Source organism: Callorhinus ursinus, unplaced genomic scaffold (genome assembly GCF_003265705.2).
Source record: "Callorhinus ursinus isolate GAN/ISIS: 27379988/994484 unplaced genomic scaffold, GSC_fseal_2.0 scaffold99, whole genome shotgun sequence".
In the NCBI taxonomy this organism is placed as follows: Eukaryota; Metazoa; Chordata; class Mammalia; order Carnivora; family Otariidae; genus Callorhinus; species Callorhinus ursinus.
Genome location: NW_027397161.1, coordinates 317445 through 338081, shown reverse-complemented (window position 1 = coordinate 338081; position 20637 = coordinate 317445). Strand labels below are relative to the sequence as shown.

At 47.2% G+C, this 20637-nt stretch overlaps 1 protein-coding gene across 3 annotated transcripts in view; it reads right to left on the bottom strand.

The window, feature by feature from the left end:
• The window catches only part of DNAJB6 (DnaJ heat shock protein family (Hsp40) member B6), a 70367-nt gene extending 50226 nt beyond the window's left edge, over positions 1–20141 (bottom strand). For 2 of the 3 annotated variants that reach the window (XM_025859116.2, XM_073888927.1), the window contains exon 1: positions 19988–20141. The gene's annotated coding sequence lies outside the window, so the exon portion shown is untranslated. Of the gene's footprint in view, positions 1–18928; positions 19065–19987 lie in introns of those variants that run through there. The other variant, XM_073888928.1, reaches the window with a different exon arrangement.
• Between the last annotated feature and the right edge of the window lie 496 nt (positions 20142–20637).

Sequence of the window (20637 nt, the reverse complement as noted above, 5' to 3'; positions counted from 1 at the left end):
GGGCTCGATCCCAGGACCCCGGGATCGTGACCTGAGCCGAAGGCAGACGCTGAACGACTGAGCCACCCAGGCGCCCCTGAGCACCCAATTTTAAAAAGGTTTCCTTGCTGGTAGTTAGAACACTCAAACAAACTGGCCGGCCAGTGACAGTGGCCAAGTTCAGTCTCAAAATTACTAGCCACAGAAGAGGTCCCCAATTCTCATGACCTAGAAGCACAGCAAGCTTTATCTTCAGGAAGTAAAAACCTGACCACTACCCACAAGGCAAGGGCAGCCAGAAACAGCAGAAAAATCAGCATCCTAACATCTCCACTTGAAAGAGCTAATAATTAACTACACCAGATTACAGTCTCCTGTGGGCCCCAGCTGTTGCTGCATGCATCTGCGGGCATCTTGGGAGTGCCCAGCAGTGAAAGGGCAGGTCAACCCATTGTTACCAACACGCAACAAAGGGAGAAATCTCAGGACCAGACTCTCACTTTCTAACAGCCAAACCATCACCAGAGCCACACGTGGTCAGAGGTCACGTGGTGTGTCAGATGCCACTGCTAGGGTGTCCCTGGTACCACTTCAAAGCTGGATTCAAGTCCAAATGGTTTCTCTTTATCTGCAAGGACGTGCCTGTCTTTGTGCAAATGAGGATGGTAGTGTGGCAGCAAGATCCTCAAGGCAGTCAGTGCAGAAGTGGGTGTAAATGTGGCTTCAACATGCCAGGTGGTAAATGCCCTGGTTACTTAACTACCTAAAATATTCCCCAGGACAGGCCCCCCCCCTTGGGGGGGGGGTGCACAAGCACCATCAATTTAACATAACCTGGGAAACAAGCAACACTTGAATGATGACTATTCGTGTTTCTTTCTAAAAGGCCGTGCCTAAAAGAAAATGCAAATGAACTGAATGAGACCAATCATCTGGAGAGTCCAAAACCTCACCCTCCAACCACCTCTCTCCAGCACAAGCTATTGGTACCTCCACCTTTCTCTGCTCCTGCACCCAGTCCTGTCTAACCCCCAACACCAGTACCACCACTTGAAGCTTACTCTAAGGTCAAGAGGAAAATCTTGCGCAGTTTGACTCCCCAAAGCCCTCAGCACACGGGGGCTTTCCAGTCCCATCCCCTGTTCTCCCAGACAGCCCTGTGAACACAGAGTAGGGAAGCTAGGGTTCAGATCCCTCTTCTCATGCTACACTCATGTGTTTTCAAACACTCCCATTATGCAAATACCAACTATTTCGCAATGATTCCCAAATTTAAGCTCCAATCCTAGGTCTCTCTTTGGCACTTCAGACATGAATAGACAGATGACTACCTGACATAGCTACTTGGCAGTGTGACAGACCTCCCAAATAGACCAAGACCAAATTTCACTGGATGCTCCCTACCCCACTCCTTGTCTTTCTCTAGTAAATTCTGCCTTCCGCTTCCAGGCTTCTGACTGGAAACTGTTGCCTTCCTCAACACTGCTACCCACCCTCCCACCCCACATACACACACACAAAGTAATCCACAGTTCTGTCTGATATGTCTGCCAACTATCCCAAACCCCTTCAACTTTTCTCTATCTTTAATGGCACCAGCCCCTCCTACTGCTGGAGCCTCTTAATCATACCCTCTTCTCTTACAGCCAAGGTAAGCTATAAATACGCTGGGCCTATCACAGCAGATACTATATGGTGTCCGCACTGGACAGAACCGGCTATGAAGGACACAGTCGGCTCGGCTGAGGATTACATGGAGTGAGACCTGACTTCACTGGTAATGCTGGCTCTGGGGCAGGAAAAGCACAGGATGAGCCTAGGACATGCTACTGAGCAAGTAAGTAAAGATGCTAGCAAAAAGTATAGGCCTGGTCCAAAAAAAAAAAAAAAAAAACAAACACCCCAAGACTAGAACTCTAACATCGTGGAGGTGACTAAGAATCAACAGCAACTAAATGCCACCTGGGCTCCAGGACTGGCGTGCGGAGCAGAAGGCCAACAGTGGAATGCTGGCAGGATGCGAATCAAGTTCACAGTTAACAGTACTGTAGCAACGCTGACCTCCTAGCTTCAATAAACGGACTGTGGTTACACAGAGTATTAAGGAAAATCCGAGCAAAGGTAGACAGGAAACTGTCCTAGTGTCTTGATGACTCTACTATAAATCTGAAATCATGCCAAAGGGGCAGGGGAAGGCAAAAAGTCAAAAAGAACAAGTACAGCCAGGTCCAGAGGACCTCAGAACAAAACTGATGGAGCACGGGCGACTAGAAGGGAATCAGACCATCAAAATGACTGCCATGCACTTAAAACACACACACCAGCACAAGAATCAAAAATTTACTACGCTCCCTGTGCTGTACAAACTACATTCGCAACCAAGTAATTGCCGAGCCAACATTCTTTTTAAAGAATTCCAGCAAACAAATGTAGGAAAAGTGCTAGAATGAGAAAATTATCATCGTGAAAATAACCTAGTGCTTCTCAAAGCACAGACTTGAACCAGCAACACCAGCATGTCCTTGTTAAATAAAAGGACCTTTAAAGTAACCAAGTTTCAACTTTGCCTCATAAACCATCCCCACTACCAGTAACTACTAATTAGTCCAACTTTCTCTGCCTGAACCAACTCCAGGGAGCAGCCATCAACAGTGGACAGTTCTTGGATTCTTTCCGCTGAAGAGCGGGGCCTCCAGGGAGTTGTCACACTTTGGTCCCTGGTTCAGGTTACACAACGCAGGCTGAATTTCTCTTCCACAGCCCCGCACAGGGCTCCCTGCTCAGCCGGGAGCCTGCTTCTCCCTCTCCCACTCCCCCTGCTTGTGTTCCCTCTCTAGCTATCTCCCTCTGTCAAATAAATAAATAAAATCTTAAAAAAAAAAAAATTTTTAATCCACATAACGTGTCTGTACTAGTGACGTTACATTCAGTTTAGTAATAATTCAGGCTTCAAACATTCAGGGGCTTTATTTTCATGAATTTTTCACTCTCTCGACTAACAAGGCCTTACATTTCATGGCAGTTCTTCCTAAGAACACTGCCCTGATCCCTGCTTTGAGCAAGCTCCAAGGCTGCAATTCCTTAGTACCCAGAATCCAGCACAGATGGCACAAGGACGGTCCAAGCGTCACCAACGAAAGGTAACAAGACTACCTACCGTACTTCTCTGAACCTGGATCATCAGTGCTAGGTCAACTCTCCTAAGACACATTCCTGAATTCAATCATCAACGTCAACTGCAGTCTGCGCCTGTCTTTTTGAGTCTCTGGTCCCTGTCCTGCTCTCATTCCTGCCTCTGTGCAACCGTGGCTCTTCCGACAAGGGGGCTGCACAGCTTGCCTCATCCATTCCCCCTTGGTGATGCTGGCCCACTGTTCTCATCAACTAAAATCTTTCTGATAACAAGTCTACCATCAACAGTTACACTCAATGAAAACAATGACATAATTCTGAGTGAATTTAGTCATACAAATTTACTATTTATAACAGTCGTATGCTAGCTTTGGGAGTAAGCACCAAGTTTAGCAGACAAGTGAACAACTTAGTCATGGACAGTTAACACAAATATGCCAAGAGTGTGGGGGAGAGGGTATGGAGACACTGGGGCAAAGAAAGCGTAAAACAACACTGCCACTTCCTGAAGAGCTGGAAAACAGAAAAGTTCCCTGTGCAGAGAGGCAAAATTATCTCCAACTGAAGTGACAGCATATGCACAGACAAAACTATAAAAGCACATGGCCCATGTGAGAAGCAACTAGTAAGGCAAGACTTTAGTACTGAGCTTACCTGGGAGGCTCAAGGAAGAAAGATACAATTCAAGAATAATTTTAGAACATGCCAAAGACATAGGACTTCTCAACTTATAAGCAAAAGGCTTTTTAAGCAATGATTTATCAGGGGTGTATCTGAGAAAATCACTTGTATGTACAAGACACGACAACTTCTAAAGAAAGTATGATTGGATGGTGATGGGAAAGATCCATTTAAAAGATATCTCAGGGGCGCCTGGGTGGCTCAGTTGGTTGAGCGACTGCCTTCGGCTCAGGTCATGATCCTGGAGTCCCGGGATCGAGTCCCGCATCGGGCTCCCTGCTCGGCTGGGAGTCTGCTTCTCCCTCTGACCCTCTTCCCTCTCGTGCTCTCTCTCATTCTCTCTCTCTCAAATAAATAAATAAAATCTTAAAAAAAAAAAAAAGATATCTCAAATGAAATCCATGTCTGAATCAGAAAAATGACAGTAGGAATGAAGGAGAGAAGTCAAGGGAAGACAGATTCAGGAACACCCTGAATTAAGGTCACCCTGTAAAGCAATGAGATTTCGTTAATAGGGTTCCATGCACAACCACTAACGTTTTATGAAAGTTTTTCTTCAATTTCTACTAAAAACAGATTTTAAAAAACTTTTTAGGGGAGGGCCTGGGTGGCTCAGTCCGTTAAGCAACTGCCTTCAACTCAGGTCATGATCGCAGGGTCCTGGGATAGAGCCCCACGTCAGGCCCCCGGCTCGGCAGGGAGCCTGCTTCTCCCTCTCCCTGCTTGTGTTCCCTCTCTAGCGGTCTCCCTCTGTCAAATAAATAAAATCTTTAAAAAAAAAAAAAAACTTTTTAATCAACATGACATGTTTGTACTAGTGATGTTACGTTCAGTGTAGTAATAATTCAGGATTCGTTATTAGCCTATTCAGGAGGAAATGTGTGCCTATCTCATGCCAGGCATTACAAGTACATACTGAATTACAACCACAGCTGAGAGGGGCTCAAAGGAACAGTCAATCTGTGTCCCATGTCTGAGCACAGAACTCTCCCATCAAGCTGTGCTGTGAGTGTGGGAGCCAAACACGCAATGCTATAGAAAGACATTCCTTACATCTCAACACTACCTTTTTTCATTTTTTTTTTAAGACTTTATTATTTATTTGAGAGAGAGAGAATGAGAGATAGAGAGCACGAGAGGGAAGAGGGTCAGAGGGAGAAGCCGACTCCCTGCCGAGCAGGGAGCCCGATGTGGGACTCGATTCCCGGGACTCCAGGATCATGACCTGAGCCGAAGGCAGTCGCTTAACCAACTGAGTCACCCAGGCACCCACCTTTTTTCATTTTTAAAGTTTTATTTATTTATTTGATAGCGAGAGAGACAGCGAGAAAGGGAACACAAGCAGGGGGAGTGGGAGAGGGAGAAAGAGGCTCTCTGGACCCTAGCATCATGACCTGAGCCAAAGGCAGACGCTTAATGACTGAGCCACCCAGGTGCCCCTACCTTTTCTCATTTTTAACAAATGCCAAAAAGATAAACAGGTTTTAACATAAACTCAAAAATATGCTCTATAAAGACAACAAAATGAAAATACAAGGTCTACAAATAAAGATCCAATAAGGCACAGAAGACCCTGGACATCGCCAAGGGCAGCTGCAGAGCAAGCTCAAGTACAGACACCACCCCGTCCCCCACGCAGTGCCAGCCACAGGCTAAGTACCCTGCCCTCTGCTCACAGCTTCAGATTAAGAAGTGCAAGAGGAATAAGTTAAACTTAACAAAATCCACCAATTATCTATGACTAACCTCAGAACTTTATACAAAATAAAATGTCACGGGGCGCCTGGGTGGCTCAGTTGTTAAGCGTCTGCCTTCAGCTCGGGTCATGATCCCAGGGTCCTGGGATAGAGCCCCGCAATCGGGCTCCCTGCTCAGCGGGGAGTCTGCTTCTCCCTCTCCCACTCTCCCTGCTTGTGTTCCCTCTCTCGCTGCCTGTTAAAAAATAAATAAATCTTGGGGCGCCTGGGTGGCTCAGTCGTTAAGCGTCTGCCTTCGGCTCAGGTCATGATCCCAGGGTCCTGGAATCGAGCCCCACATCGGGCTCCCTGCTCCGCGGGAAGCCTGCTTCTCCCTCTGCCTCTGCCCCTGCTTGTGTTCCTTCTCTAGCTGTGTCTCTGTCAAATAAATAAAATCTTTTAAATAAATAAATAAATAAATCTTTTTAAAAAATGCCACGTATACATTTGTATTCATAATTTCCCTACAGAACGCAATATTTCAAAATACTAACCACCTTTTCTAAAACTGATATAAACCCATACAGTAAATGTATGGCCGATTGTAGAGTACAGGATAAAAGAGCCTGGAGACTTAGAAATACTACCCAATTCCAAAACAACTTTAAGTAAACTGCTGCTCAGCCACGAGATGTGCAGATAAAATCAGCATTTTATATAGATTATTTCCTTACTCACCGATAACCTAATTCCAATCTTTAATCCAATTTTCCTAAAGCATCAAGTACAACCATTTATTCTCAAAAGAACACCACGTGTGGCGACAAAACATTTAAAATGACGTTTACCGCCCCTTCTCCCCAGCTACAACCGCAAGCGAGTCCGACAGGGGCCAGGAGCACGTGCAGTCCCACACTCTCACCTAAGACTCCCCGCAACCAACACACACACCAGAGTCCTACACCCCCTGTCGGGTCTCCCAGGGGCAACTGCCACTACAGAGGACAGGCAATACCAGGAAAGAGCGAGCCTGGGAGGGGCTGAGACACCCACCCCGTGCCTTCTCTTCTCAGGTGTGCCCAGGACCAGGAAGATTCCTCCCGCTCTCTGCGGACTCTGCCGGGAGAAAGGGGCTCCTCTCCTGCATCCAGGTGCCAAGAAGGAAGCAAACGTTATGTGAAAGAGCCGACCACATAAACTAGAAGCACAGGTGCCCACAAAGGCCTCAGGCAGGTAGAAACTGCAGCCAGCACACAGGTGAAACCTCACTGCCTCACGGGGTGAACTGTTCCCAACAGGCAGCCATTAACCCTGAAGTCATCACAATGAAAGAGAATTTGAGAGCTCAGTCCCTTGGTCACACCAGCCACATTTCAAGGGCCCCACAGCCACATGTGGCTACTGACCTCACTCTGGATAGCACAGGCAGAGAAGAGAGCTTACAACTCATGGGTTGAGTCTAAAACAGCCCAAGACAAATCAATTCAAGGTTAAAGGAAATCTAGAGGAGTGGGAAGAGAATTCTCTCACTAATCTTTTCTAGTGGATATTCTGACACTTCTCACATTTCCCACTAACCGGACCTACTACTATATTTAAAGGAAGCTACAGAAAAGCAACACTTTCTTTCAGTTAAGAACAAATGCTTCTGGGGCGTCGGCCTGGCTCAGTCAAAAGAGCATGCAACTCTAGACCTCGGGGTTCTGAGTTCGAGCCCCACGTTGGGCATAGAGACTACTTAAATGAATATAAATTTTAAAAAAATGCTTCTTAGGACAACAGTTTATTAATTCATGAAATTTCCAACAAAATATGCTTGACCAAGGTAAAAAAAAAATTAACTCCAGCTCTTTGGTAAACCCACTAACCTAATCCCCATTACCCAAAAGAACTACACCTCATTCCAATAAACTTAACCCACAATGTCAGGGCTTTCAGAAAGCATGTCACAGGGGCGCCTGGGTGGCTCAGTCAGTTAAGCATCTGCCTTCGGCGCAGGTCATGATCCCAGGGTCCTGGGTTCGAGCCCCGCATCGCTTCTCCATCTCCCACTCTCCCTGCTTGTGTTCCCTCTCTCACTGTGTTTCTCTCTGTCAAATAAATAACTAAAATCTTTAAAAAAAAAAAGCATGTCACACAGGTCATTGATACCTAAACACAAGTACCATATCTCTCCCTCTGTGCTTTTTAAGATTTTATTTATTTATTTGACAAAGAGAGCCTGAGCAGGGGGAGCAGCAGAGGGAGAAGCAGGCTTCCCGCTGAGCAGGGAGGGCGATGCGGGACTCCATCCCAGGACCCTGGGATCATGACCTGATGTGAAGGCAGACACTTAACCCACTCAGCCACCCCCTACACTCTCAAATAAAATTTTTAAATAAATAAATAAATAAAAATACCAAAAGCATTCTGTTCTTCTCGAGGTCTGCCCTTGGGGAAACTGTTCTACCAGAGCCCATTCTGGGGGGGGGGGGGGGGGGGGAGGGAAATACCCAACTCCAGTTCCCTCCAGCCCTCCCTGTCCTGCCTGAGGGAAGAACTGGAAAACCCTGGTGAAGTGGACCCCACAAGGTGGAGACCTACTCCTGGATGGTGGAAACCTTCCCCTCCCCCCACCTGATCTCCACATCACTGAAGGCCTGTGGGCAGCAGCTGCTTTGGCCCATCCCTCACGCCCACCTTTAAACAAAACATTACAAGGCACACTAGAAGGCAAGACACAGTCTGACAAGCTTAGGCAAGCATCAGGAAAGGCACACAGCAGAAATATTGCAATCATCAAACCAAGAATTTGGTAAAACTAGGATTAATACGCCAAGAGCTTAAATGCAAAATGTAGACACCATGCTAGAATAGATGGGTAATGTCAGTGGAGGTAAAAATTCTAGGAGTCAAATAGAAATGCCAGGGATCAAAAGCCCCAGCAGAAATGAGGAATGCCTTTGATGAGCTTATTCGTAAACTGGGCATGGCTGAGGAATCCGACAGAATGATGGAAACTCAGAAAACTGGACAAGGGGAAAAGCAGACTGACGATGGTGTGCCAACAAGCTGTGGGACAACAAGCGGGGACCAGGGCAGGAGGAAGAAAGGAGTGTAAACAGTGCTCTGAAGCATCAATCAGCTCTGAAAGAATGTGAAGCAATAAATGACTGAGAATTTCCCCCCAATTCATGTCAGGCACCAAACCACACATCCAGAAGATCAGAGAACACCATGTGGGATAAACGCCAAAAAACTACATCTCAGCATTATCACGCTCCAACTTCAGAAAATCAAAGACAAAATCTTCAAAGAAGCCAGAGGGGAAAAACACCTTACCTACAAGGAAACAGAAATAAGAATTGCATCCATGCAAGAAAGGGATGGATTTCTTCCCTCGGGGGAAGGGAGGGTGGGAAATGACACCGACCAACCTCCAATTCTGCAGCCTGCAATATTATCCTTCAAAAGTATATAAAAACTTTCTCTGACCAACAAAAACTGAGGGAATCTGTTGCCAGATCTGCCTTGCAAGAAATACTAAAAGTCCTTCAAAGAGAAAGAAATGGATAGGACAAAAACTTAGACCAACCCAGATCAATGTAAGGAGCATGAGAGAAAGGGTAAGTGGATATAAAATAAAACTTTCCCCTATTCTTAACTGATCCAACAGAGAACACTTCCAACAGCAACAGTGTACTTCTGTGTGGACATGCGTTTAGGTGCAGGTGGAATGAACAGAACCCGCATGGGCAGGAGGGAAGAAGGAGGAGCTGTCAGAAGGCACCTGCACTCCCCACGGAGCACTGGAGTGTCACGTCACTGCGCACTTAGGTTAGTTGTGAGCGTACACTGCGGACTCCAGGGCAACCAGCAAAAAAAAAAAAAAAAAAAAAAAAAGGTAAAAAGGGCAACATGCTAAAAAGGAAAGAAAATGGAAAAACTAAAATTTTTTAAAAAATTTTTAAAAAAGCAAAGAAAATGGAATCACATAAAATGTCCAATTAAAACTTACAAAAAACAGAAAATGTGTGGAAGACAAAAGCAGCAACAAACAACACAGGCAAAACCTGTGAACATTACCAATCTGTTAGATGTTAATGCAATTAAATCAACAGTCACCGTGGACATCAAGGGCCTGAATAAAGCTGAAACCCGCCTGACAATCTCCTGCACTGCTGACTGACCCACCCCATTCTCAGCCAGCCTCCTCTCAGGCCATGGGCTTTGCCCACTCACCCAACTAAAAGCACATCGGAAACCCAGGCACTCCTAAGAGTCACCCCCTCCCCCAACCTCCATTAACCAATCACCTACTAACCACCAGTTACCCCGTCTCCCCTACTTTCCCTTCTCCCCACCTGTCAGCACCCCCACCACAGAACCACAGGGGGTCTGCGCCCCATGCAAACCCTTCAAGGGCTCCCATTTAACAGACTACCAATTTCTAGTCTGATTTGTACTTTTCAAGACTATCACCTTTAACACTTTTAAAAATTGATTAATGGGGCGCCTGGGTGGCTCAGATGGTTAAGTGTCTGCCTTTGGCTCAGGTCATGATCCCAGGGTCCTGGGATCGAGTCCCGCGTCGGGCTCCCTGCTCAGCGGGAAGCCTGCTTCTCCCTCTGCTTCTCTCTCTCATGAAATAAATAAATAAAATCTTTAAAAAAATAAAAAAAATAAAAATTGATTAACGGGGGAAGCACCTGGGTGGCTCAGTCGTTAAGCATCCGCCTTCGGCTCAGGTCATGATCCCAGGGTCTTGGCATCGAGCCCCACATCAGGCTCCCTGCTCCGCGGGAAGCCGCTTCTCCCTCTCCCCTCCCCCTGCTTGTGTTCCCTCTCTCGTCTCTGTCAAATAAATAAAATCTTTAAAAAAAATTAATGGGTATGCTGTAATATCCACAAAAACCACAAGTTAGAAATGCTAGTTATTTTTTCTGCAACAATCTGGATGAAAGAAGTTTCATTAATTTACTACCAAAAACTATCATGCACATCATCTTACAGGGGAAACAACATCAAAGGCTGCCATCTGATTTCATCCTATGTGCAAACCAGACCTCACCTTCTGTCTGCACTCTGGCCTGAGTGTATCCTCTGCCTGGAATGCTTGCCCTGTGCCCCTACCAGGTGCATTCTTCATCCACATCCAAAGTCAAGGTTACCTCCTCACCTGAGAACACACTTCTGAGTAGCTTTCTCGACACTGGATTGCATCTTATACATGCCTCCATTAGAACGTTCATCAACTTATCATACCCACAGGCTCCTTGAGGGCAGGACCCACAGCACATTACCTTCAGGATCTCAGTAATCCAGTCCCCAACAAATAATGAGACTTAGTGAATTAGTGGATAAGTTATTCTGCACTACAGAACTTCAAGGAACTAGTAAAGTTCCTTCATGTTCCAATAGGTGAATAAGCTGAAGACCCATCTATTCCTCAGTATGTATGTTGTTGTACTCAGTAATGTAGATGTTGGCGCATAAAGGGTTTGTATTCCCTAATTAAATCTTCCAAAGGGTTCACTTTTACGGAGACTTCAGCAAATCAGCCAACATTCTGACTGGCTACCGCTTGGTCTAGACCAGGATCTTTTTCAGGTTTGGTCGGTCAGTAACACTCAGTACTCTCTGGAGGCCGCCACCACCACCTACTTGCCCAAAGGTCAATTCTTGTGCCAACATCGGAAATACACTAAAACCTTTTTTCCCCCCAATCTGTGTTCACCCAAACAACACTGCATGTGACTTGAATGCACCTGCTGCCTGTAAGGCTAAACCCAGGCAGTGAAAGCCATTTAAGTTAGCATCCAGGGCGCCTGGGTGGCTCAGATGGTTAAGCGTCTGCCTTCGGCTCAGGTCATGATCCCAGGCTTCGGGCTCCCTCCTCAGTGGGGAGCCTGCTTCTCCCTCTCCCACTCCCCCTGCTCATGCTTTCTCCATCAAATAAATAAATAAAATCTTAAAAAAAAAAATTAGCATCCAATTCGGGTGCCTGGGTGGCTCAGGTGATGATCCCAGGGTCCTGGGATCGAGCCCCGCATCGGGCTCCTTGCTCCGCGGGAAGCCTGCTTCTCCCTTTCTTACCCTCCCTGCCTGTGTTCCCTCTCTCGCTGTGTCTCTCACTGTCAAATAAATAAAATCTTTAAAAAAAGAAAAAATTTAAATTAAATTAATAATTAGCATCCAATTCAACTTTTTATAGAGCACCCAAAGTTGAATTTAGCAAATAAAAAATACATGTGAGGGCGCCTGGGTGGCTCAGTCAATTAAGTATCTGCCTTCGGCTCAGGTCCTGACCCCACAGTCCTGGGATCGAGCCCCACATCAGGCTCTCTGCTCAGCAGGGAGCCTGCTTCTCCCTCTCTCTCAAATAAAGAAAAATACATGTGAAGTATAAAAATTTACAAAGGTGACAATGTGATCTGATAAAGGGGTTAGCTATACAGCGGTCATCACACTGCAATATACAAATGTATTAAACAATACACCTCAAACATACAGTGTTACATGCCAATTTTATCTCAAAAAAATAAAATAAAATGCAAATAAAGAGTTCAGGATTAAATCACCAAAACGAAAAAACACATGTACTACAAGAGCAAACCCGTGTGAAAGTGTAGACAAGAGCAGAGTTAGCGGTCAGCCGGGAAGCACCCAGCCAACAGGGCAGAGGCCCTTCAGCGGCTCAGACACCGGCAGGGCAGTTTCCCCCGTGACAGTGAAAACAGTCCCATGGGGTGGCAGGCACTGGGACACAGCTAACAAAGGAGACTGTCCTGTGTCAACCATTAGCTCCGACACCAGAAGGGCAGGACTGCTGTCCCATGTTTCTGCGTCAGGAAACCCAAGGCCCCAGTCGGTGTGCACCCCAGGTCCAGAGCTGCACACCACAGTGGTGGTGCACCAGGAGGCCAGATCAGACCCCGGTGTCCACGCAGGGGCCGCCCTCCTCACCACCATGGTGTCGCACAAGTATCTCCCGAGGTACACTGCAGGACTTTCTGCGACAGGAAAACGTGTAAGATGCTGCCTCTCTGCCTTCCAGGAAGGCTACACCAATTTACATCCTAACCCAGCTCAGCAGCCTGAGGGTCCCCCGCCCTCAGAAACAGCACTAACCCGTCTGAACTTTCCAACCCGTTGAGTGAAGGCCACTCTATTCTGCACCCATGAAGTGAAGCATCTTTTCATGTTCAAGAGCTATCTGACATGCTTCCACTGAACTAATGGGTCTACATCTTTGCCCATTTTTCCACCTGTTGGCCTTCGTGATATTTTTTTTTTTAAACCAACTCATACAAAGGCCACTAGAAGCCAAGCTTTAACTATTTGTCAGCTGAATACCACGCATTGCTAGGGCTGAAAACAAGTGGTCATAGAGTGCTCCTACCCACATAAAACTGAATGCAACTCACACTCTGCATTAAGTCCGGGAAGTACAGGGCAGGCACCACGAACAGTCAGTACAGGGGCTCCAGAAAAAGGAGCACGTACAAAGAGAAACCTGTAAAGATGGCAGTCTACAGAGTCACCCAGCATGCGTGGGGAAGGAATAAAACTTGTCTAATTGAAAATTCTTAGGCCCAATCCAAAAGCAGCCATCTCACCTAATACTATGTTAGCCTGTGAGTCTGTATTTTAAACAAGCACCCCAGATGATCGATACAAATACTCATCTAGAATACAAACCCAAGGCTGCCAGTCTACTTATCAGAATGAATTCTGACTAAACCAAATTGGCAAAATATTAAAATGTTCCTGTATGCCCAATATATGCCAGATATTATATATCCTCATCTCAAGGAGAAGCCTCTACCCGTTACACTGTACCCAAATGATCATGGCCTAGTTTCTCTCTAGAAAGATGGAATTCCCACTTCACTTCGGTTCCATTTCAACACTCCTGTCAACACAGAGACAAATCCTGTGGTCTAAAGCTTTGGCTCATCTGAGGAGATAGTTGCTGGAGTAAAGAGATTAGTCCTCACAACACATCTGCCCACTAAGCGTGAATACCTTCTCCTTCCCAGTCTTTGGATGAAGGGTCTCTTCCGGCTATCTCCTAAGGGTTCAACCCTGCCCATTAAGATTCTTTCTCCAGGGCGCCTGGGTGGCTCAATCGTTAAGCATCTTTGGCTCAGGTCATGGTCCCGGGGTCCTGGGATGGAGCCCCGCATCGGGCTCCCTGCTCAGCCGGGAGCCTGCTTCTCCCTCTCCCACTCCCCCGGCTTGTGTTTTCTCTCTCGCTGTCAAATAAATTCTTTAAAAAAAAAGATTCTCACTTTCTCCAAGTAGATGTTACAATTATGAAAAATGAGCTGGGGTATAAACACACACAGTACCCAAGATGCTCCCTCAGAGTAAAGGCTGGTAATTCAAATACCGTTTCTCTACTGTTGCTTGCTACTTTAACCCATATACCATGACCTGGATACCAAAACACCAAGTTCTGATTCTCAAAGTCAGCTACCATCTCCTACAATTACTCCACAGGTGAATTAAGCCATTATTATTTGCACTATGAGTTTTACTACTAGAGAACTCTTGATGATGGAATTTTGGGTAAAATAAGTCTGGTCCTTTTCTCGAAGTATCTGAGATTTCCCCTTTACTATCAAGAGAAAAAAGTGCATAGATTTCCCATCCAAACTGCCTTTACCAACTTCTATTCCTGTGTATCATTGAAAAAGTACCAGAAAGGTACTCTACGGGCTCCCAAACCTCTTGGTTACCTTCAAAAACTCACCTTATTCACTTTAAGACTTCCTCTGACCAATTTAACCACCTCATTTTTCTCTGAATACACGGACAATTTCTAAGAATACAGCCCCCTGAATCAAATACTCCTTATTAACTGCAGGCAACAATCCGCAGAAAAAGAAAAGCTCTAGCTACCAAGAGAACACTCCTGCTCCAAAACAAAGATGTAAGTTACATACAACAAAATATCCAAGGAAACCACTAAACCTTTACAAATTTACTACCCCCTCCAAATACCACCTCCCCAGCCCACCCCACCCCTACCCCAGAAACAAGCTGTAGACAGAAATATCTCTGCGGGATCAGGAAAAGATGAAGCATGAAGGCTGGTCTCAGAGAAAACGTGGAACCAGAACCCTCTCTTAACATTACCTTTACCTAGAGGACCTTATGTGATTTAGGAGGCACTGCTCAGCTTCTGTGTACTCCCGTCGTGAAACTTCTCTACTATCAGCTTTGACTATAAATACATCAGTGTTATTTGATGAGCTATATAAGGTGCTCCAGGATGACTTAGCTCTAAAAAGCCCTTTTCTGCACAGCTCAGTTGGCCCCCTTCAGTAACGAAACCTTGCTTTTACTACTTTGTGAAGGAGAAGGAAACCTCAAGAATACATGTGCCCAATGTGACTGCTATAAATACATCACCCTTAGACGTCTACAATCCCCGAGTCAAGGTACTCAAGCGTGGTATACGACTTAAGACACCTCCACACTCCAAGGTGCTGGCCACCCACCAAATAAGATGTTACTGACAGAAGTGGTCCTCTTTCCACAAGACTTTATTCTTAAATACCTCTCTCTCCACCTAACATCTAACAAACCTTGCTCTGCAAAAAAACAAAAACCTCCTTTGTTCCTTTCCAATCTGAGACTCAACACTGAAAATGGGAGAAAACCCTCCTTCTTGCACAACGCCTTTTCTTCTTATCCACCCACAGACTGCCTCTCGTTATACATTATTTTAACAGAATTCAAGCAAAAGATCGTATTAGCCACTGAACATATTCCCTATCTTTAGCCTAAAAACCCAGCAAATCAAAATACTCATTACTTCTATTAACTCAGAAAAGGGATAACTGTAAAGAAACCATTTTTAAGGTTTTATTTTTAAGTAATCTACACCCAACATGGGGTTTGAACTTATAACCAACCCGAGATCAAGAGTCACACGTTCTACCAACTGAGCCACCCCAGGTGCCCCAAGAAACCATTTTTTTTAAATGTTTAATTTTTGTGTGGCACTAAGCTAATTTAGTGGAATACCGTTTGCTTAATAGAAATGAAAGCCCACAAGACATTTAGTAAAAAATAAATAAATCCAGGGGCGTCTGGGTGGCTCAGCCGGATAAGCGTCTGCCTTCAGGGTCCTGGGATGGAGCCGCGCATCGGGCTCTCAGCTCAGGGCTCTCTGCTCAGGCGGGAGTCCGCTTCTCCCTCCCCCTCTGCTCCTCCCCCTGCTTGTGCCTGCTCTGTCAAATAAAATTTTAAAGAGGGAGGGAGGGAAAGAAAAAAGAGAGAGAGGGAGAGAGGGAGCTGGAGAGAGAGAAAGAAAAGAAAAAGAAATCTAGAGAAGTTCCCTGTGTGTCATTTCATTACCTAAGAATTCCCGTAACAGGGCGCCTGGGTGGCTCAGTCGGTTAAGCGACTGCCTTCGGCTCAGGTCATGACCCTGGAGTCCCGGGATCGAGTCCCACATTGGGCTCCCTGCTCGGCAGGGAGTCTGCTTCTCCCTCTGACCCTCCCCCCTCTCGTGCTGTCTCTCATTCTCTCTCTCTCAAATGAATAAAAATCTTAAAAAAAAAAAAAAAGGAATTCCTGTAACAAATACTGGGGGAGGGGCACCCACACGACAGTGAACTTGCCATTCCTCATCACAAAGCATCTACTTATGTATCTATCTTGTTACCCAATATGCCCTCACGTATTCCTGAAACAAACAAGGAAGCTACTTCCACTGAACTCAAGACCTGAGACCAGTGATTGCCAAAACCGGTAATTATCAGCTATGAGACACTTACAGTCACAGCTAACCTTTCATTAAAATAAGACAGAACACGTGGCAAGTACCCAGTCCTGCTACTCGTGAACTCAAACTGGGTATTTTTGCCCCCAGCTTTCCTAAAGTCTGGATTCCATTATTAATCACAAAAGGGTAAAGAGGACAAAGACAAAGCACAAAGTATCCCATCCCAACAAGGTTTTCTCAGCACTGTGGGTCTGGGACGATGCCTTAGGCACAAAGGGAGCAGAGAAGTGAGGATTCCAGGCCTGCCTGACCTAGAAGAACACGCAGGGAGGTCCTGTAATCCTCTGGTGGTCAAAGGGAGAATGAGAATTTTAAAGGGTAAAAATCACATGCTACCTGAAAAAAAAAAAAAATCACCCTTCCAAATACAACTGATCCTTGCAACTGAACTTAGGAACCCTAAAAAACTGGAGCATTTTGATAAACAATACACGCCAAAAAAAAAAAACCAAACACCCACAAACCCTACAGTTCTATTGCCTCACAGCCTCTCAAAGTGGCTACTGTCTTTTACTTAGGATGTGGCCAAAACTCCTTGCAAGTGTTCAGAGAGTAAAAGTTTTCAGAGAAAAACCAAGCTATGCCCAAATAAGGAATAGCTTTTGAAAAAAGATAGTAGAGGTATAAATAGACTCCTGTCCACTTTTTTAAAACTACCTTTTTACCTCCCTTTTAACTAGCTTTATAATTTTTTTTCAAGATTTTTATCTCTAGACCCAACATGGAACTCCAACTTAAAACCCTGAGACCCATGCACCACCCAGCACTGACGGAGCGCAGCCAGGAGCCCCTGCCTTTATTTATTTTTTTTTTCAAAAATTAATTTTCCCCACCTAAAAGTGAGGTATTTAAAGAAATAGTAAGAAAAATAATAGGTATTTTTTAAACTTACTTATGTAGGATATTAAAACAAAAACGGTCAACTGTGATTTTGTACGCCCCCCCCCCAAAAAAACACCAAGTTTGAAAAACACCTATAATCGATATATAATAAAAGCATCACAGTTCTCCAAGCTGAGTTACCCATTAAGTCATTTTCTCCAATTAGGCTTTAAATGGTCTTTCCCGGGCACCTGGCTGACTCAGTTGGTAAGAACGTGTGACTCATCACCTTGGGGTTGGAGTTCAAGTCCCTTGTCACAATGGGGGTAGAGATTACAACCAATTGTCCTTCCATTCCTACATTACCATTTCTACCACTGTTCTTATCTTCACCAACCTTGCTGTTCTTCTCACTTACCTCCTGAATTTGAAGTTCTCACAAATCCTATTTATCAAAGATAGGACAGCATTTGTTAATTCTTGCCAATGTCCCCATCCTAATTCCCTCATCAACCTGCAATTATGCCCATTTCACCACTAGGTGGTGTTCTGGACAAGTTAAAAGCAAACCAGATTTCTAATAGACCACCCCCACCCTAAATTAGATTCATTTCCAAGATAGGGAAAAAAAGCAAAAAAAAAAAGGTTTTTATATATCCTGTCAAAATATCAACTTACAAAAAGAGGCTGATTCCACTCACCTGATCCTTACCAACAGACATCAGAAAAGGCATGTCATCACCCTTAACCATTAACCAACACAGCAGCTGACCTTTAATAAGGCAGGCCCACCAGTGGAAGGTAACAGGGAACATCACCAAGGTGACACAGTCAGCATTACACTGCAACCCTGCAGAACTGAATTTAAAATAACTCACTGAGGGCGCCTGGGTGGCTCAGTCGGTTAACTATCTGCCTTCTGCTCAGGTCATGATCCCAGGGTCCTGGGATCGAATTCCAGGTCCGGTTCCCTGCTCGGCAGGGGAGTCTGCTTCTGCCTGTGTGCTCTTTCTCTTTCGCTCACTCTCTCTCCCAAAATCTTTAAATAAATGACTCAGTTTTAAAGAGCCCTCTTTAAAACTAAAAAGTATGCATATGCCATCCCACCCCAAACCTGGTTTTTGAGTTTGTTAGGTTAAAAACTACTGATGATGGGGAATTGTATTATATTTGTAACAACTGGATTTGTTTAACACTGTCCAAAACAGAATACAGAAGAAAATCGTTCTACCCTTAATTCTTACACCTACAAAAAATAATGGGTTTGCTGAAAGAGAAAAGCTATTGTATGCCACTTAATTGCAAGTACATTGCCGTTCCCTGTCCATAATTCAGTCTTCAGAATATCACTCAAACAATGCTCCCCACCCAGCCCTCCGGGTAAGTCTGTCCTGCAGCCAGAAATACCTCTCAAATATGCCAATGTCAAATCAGGAAAACAAATTTAAAACACTAATTTTTCTTTTTGAAAAGGGTGCCGACCTCATCTTAAATTCTTTAAAGGCTCCTAAACTCCCAATCTTGCCATCTTCTACAGCAAAAAGTCGAGGCTGCTTCGGCCCATCTCAAAATCCAACCTCTCAGCCCACACACCTACAAAACCACTCCACCAAGCCAATTTACTTCCCGAATTCGCATGTGCATAATCCAGAATATTCCACAGCTCCCTAGATAATACGCATAAAAAGCACTCATCCTTTTGTTTCACACCATACAAATACCCAAAGGAGCATGAAGTCCAGATTAAACTTCCCAGAGAGAACCTGAGGGTGGGCCAGAGCCTGGGAGAGACGGCAGGGAAATACACCGTACTCAAACATTTCTGATACGCATCATCACTAGAAAAAAATGATTAAACCTGAAAAGCAATCAGCACCAAGTTCAGATGGTAAGGTTTTGTTATTTTCCTTTTGCTGGTCATTTTTCGTCGTCCTTGTTGGTCACTTAACCTGAATCTTTACTGACTCAATTCCAAGTCTTCTAAGATGCCGGTCAGAACTGAAACAGAAATGGTGAGAAATGCAGCGGCCCCGACCCCTCGCGGTGGTGCGACCTTCCCCCGCGGCCACTTCCCTGCCGAGCCTGTGCGACGGAGGGACAAGCTCTACTTCTCAGAACCGCGACGCCCTCGGAAACCCTTCTGAGACAAAGCTGGCGACTGACTCTTCTTGCGTGAGTTCTCTCCTTACTTGGGCAAAAGTTGATAGAAACTCCAGGCACATAAACTACGGTACACTTGGAAGTCAAACCGAGCAAACTGGCTTTTTCAGCTGAAATTAGGCATTCTGCTCAACAACAAACTTCTGAAAAATCCCTGGAAGTTCCGGGAACGCGGCTTCGCGTCTCCTGGAGCCGCTTCCCGGTCTCCGTGCTTCGGGGCGCGGCCTCCTGCGAGGCTTCTACTCTTTCTGAAAACCTACCTCGTTCCTGGCTCTAGACTCATCCACGTGGGGCTTTAAAAAAAGGTAAAAAACAGGCCCTCCCGCCGCGGGGCCCCCGCCGCTGCCGAGCCCCGGCCCGCGCCTGCCGCCCGCGCTCTGCACGGGCCCAACCGCCGGCGCGAGGCGGGCCAAGGGCGAACGGCGCCCCCGACTCCCGGAGCCCCCGGCCCCGCTCCGGGCCCCCGTGCGCCCCAGCCCGACGCCCACCCCGACCCCCCGGCCTAGCCGCCGGTCCCGGGAACCCGCAGGCCCCCCGCGACCCGACGTCCACCCGCGGCCGCAGCCCCTGCGGCCCCCGCCTGACGACCGCCCTGGCCCCACCCCGGACCCCCGGCCACCGGCAGACGCGCCAGCCCGACGCCCACCCCCGAAACCCCAGCCCCACGGCAGGCCTCAAGTCCCCGACCTCCGGCCCGAGCCGACTCCCGGCCCCACGCCGGCCCGAGGCCCGACCCCCGCCCGCGGGAGACCCTCACCGAGGACAGGGAGCTGGTGGCGAGCAAGAGGCGCGGCGGGGCGGCGGCCCGGGTCCCTTCGACTCCGGCACGGCGGCGCTGGCGGCGGCGGCGGCGGCGGCGGCTCCTCGCGCTTTCCTTTCTCTCCTTTCTCCGACAACAAACAGGAAGTGCGTCACGCGGCGGCGGCGGCGCGGCGACGTGCACTTCCGCCCGGCCCTGACGCCGCGCATGCGCCCCACCTCGCCCGCCTTCCCGAAGGTTCGTCGAGGCTGGACTTGGGCGGGGGTGGAGGGGCGCCGCCCCCGCGATGCCACCCGGTGCCCTCCGACCCGGGCGGCGGCGGCCAGCCGAGGAGGCCTGGCCCTCGGCCGTCGGCCTCCCCCATTGTCCGCCCGCCGCGGCCTCCTGCAACGCCGGCGGGCGGGGAAGCCGCGGCCCGGGGCCGGCCTCCTTGACGCCGATTGGCCCCGGCGGTCGTGTTTAGACTGCAGGCCCCGCTGTCGGCGTGCGCCCAGCGACCCGCTTGTGAGCGGGCGCCCCTGTGCCGAGGGGACGTGGGCGTGCGAGCGGCGGGGACGTGGGCGTGCGAGCGGCGGGGACGTGGGCGTGCGAGCCGAGGGGACGTGGGCGTGCGAGCGGCGGGCACGTGGGCGTGCGAGCGGCGGGCA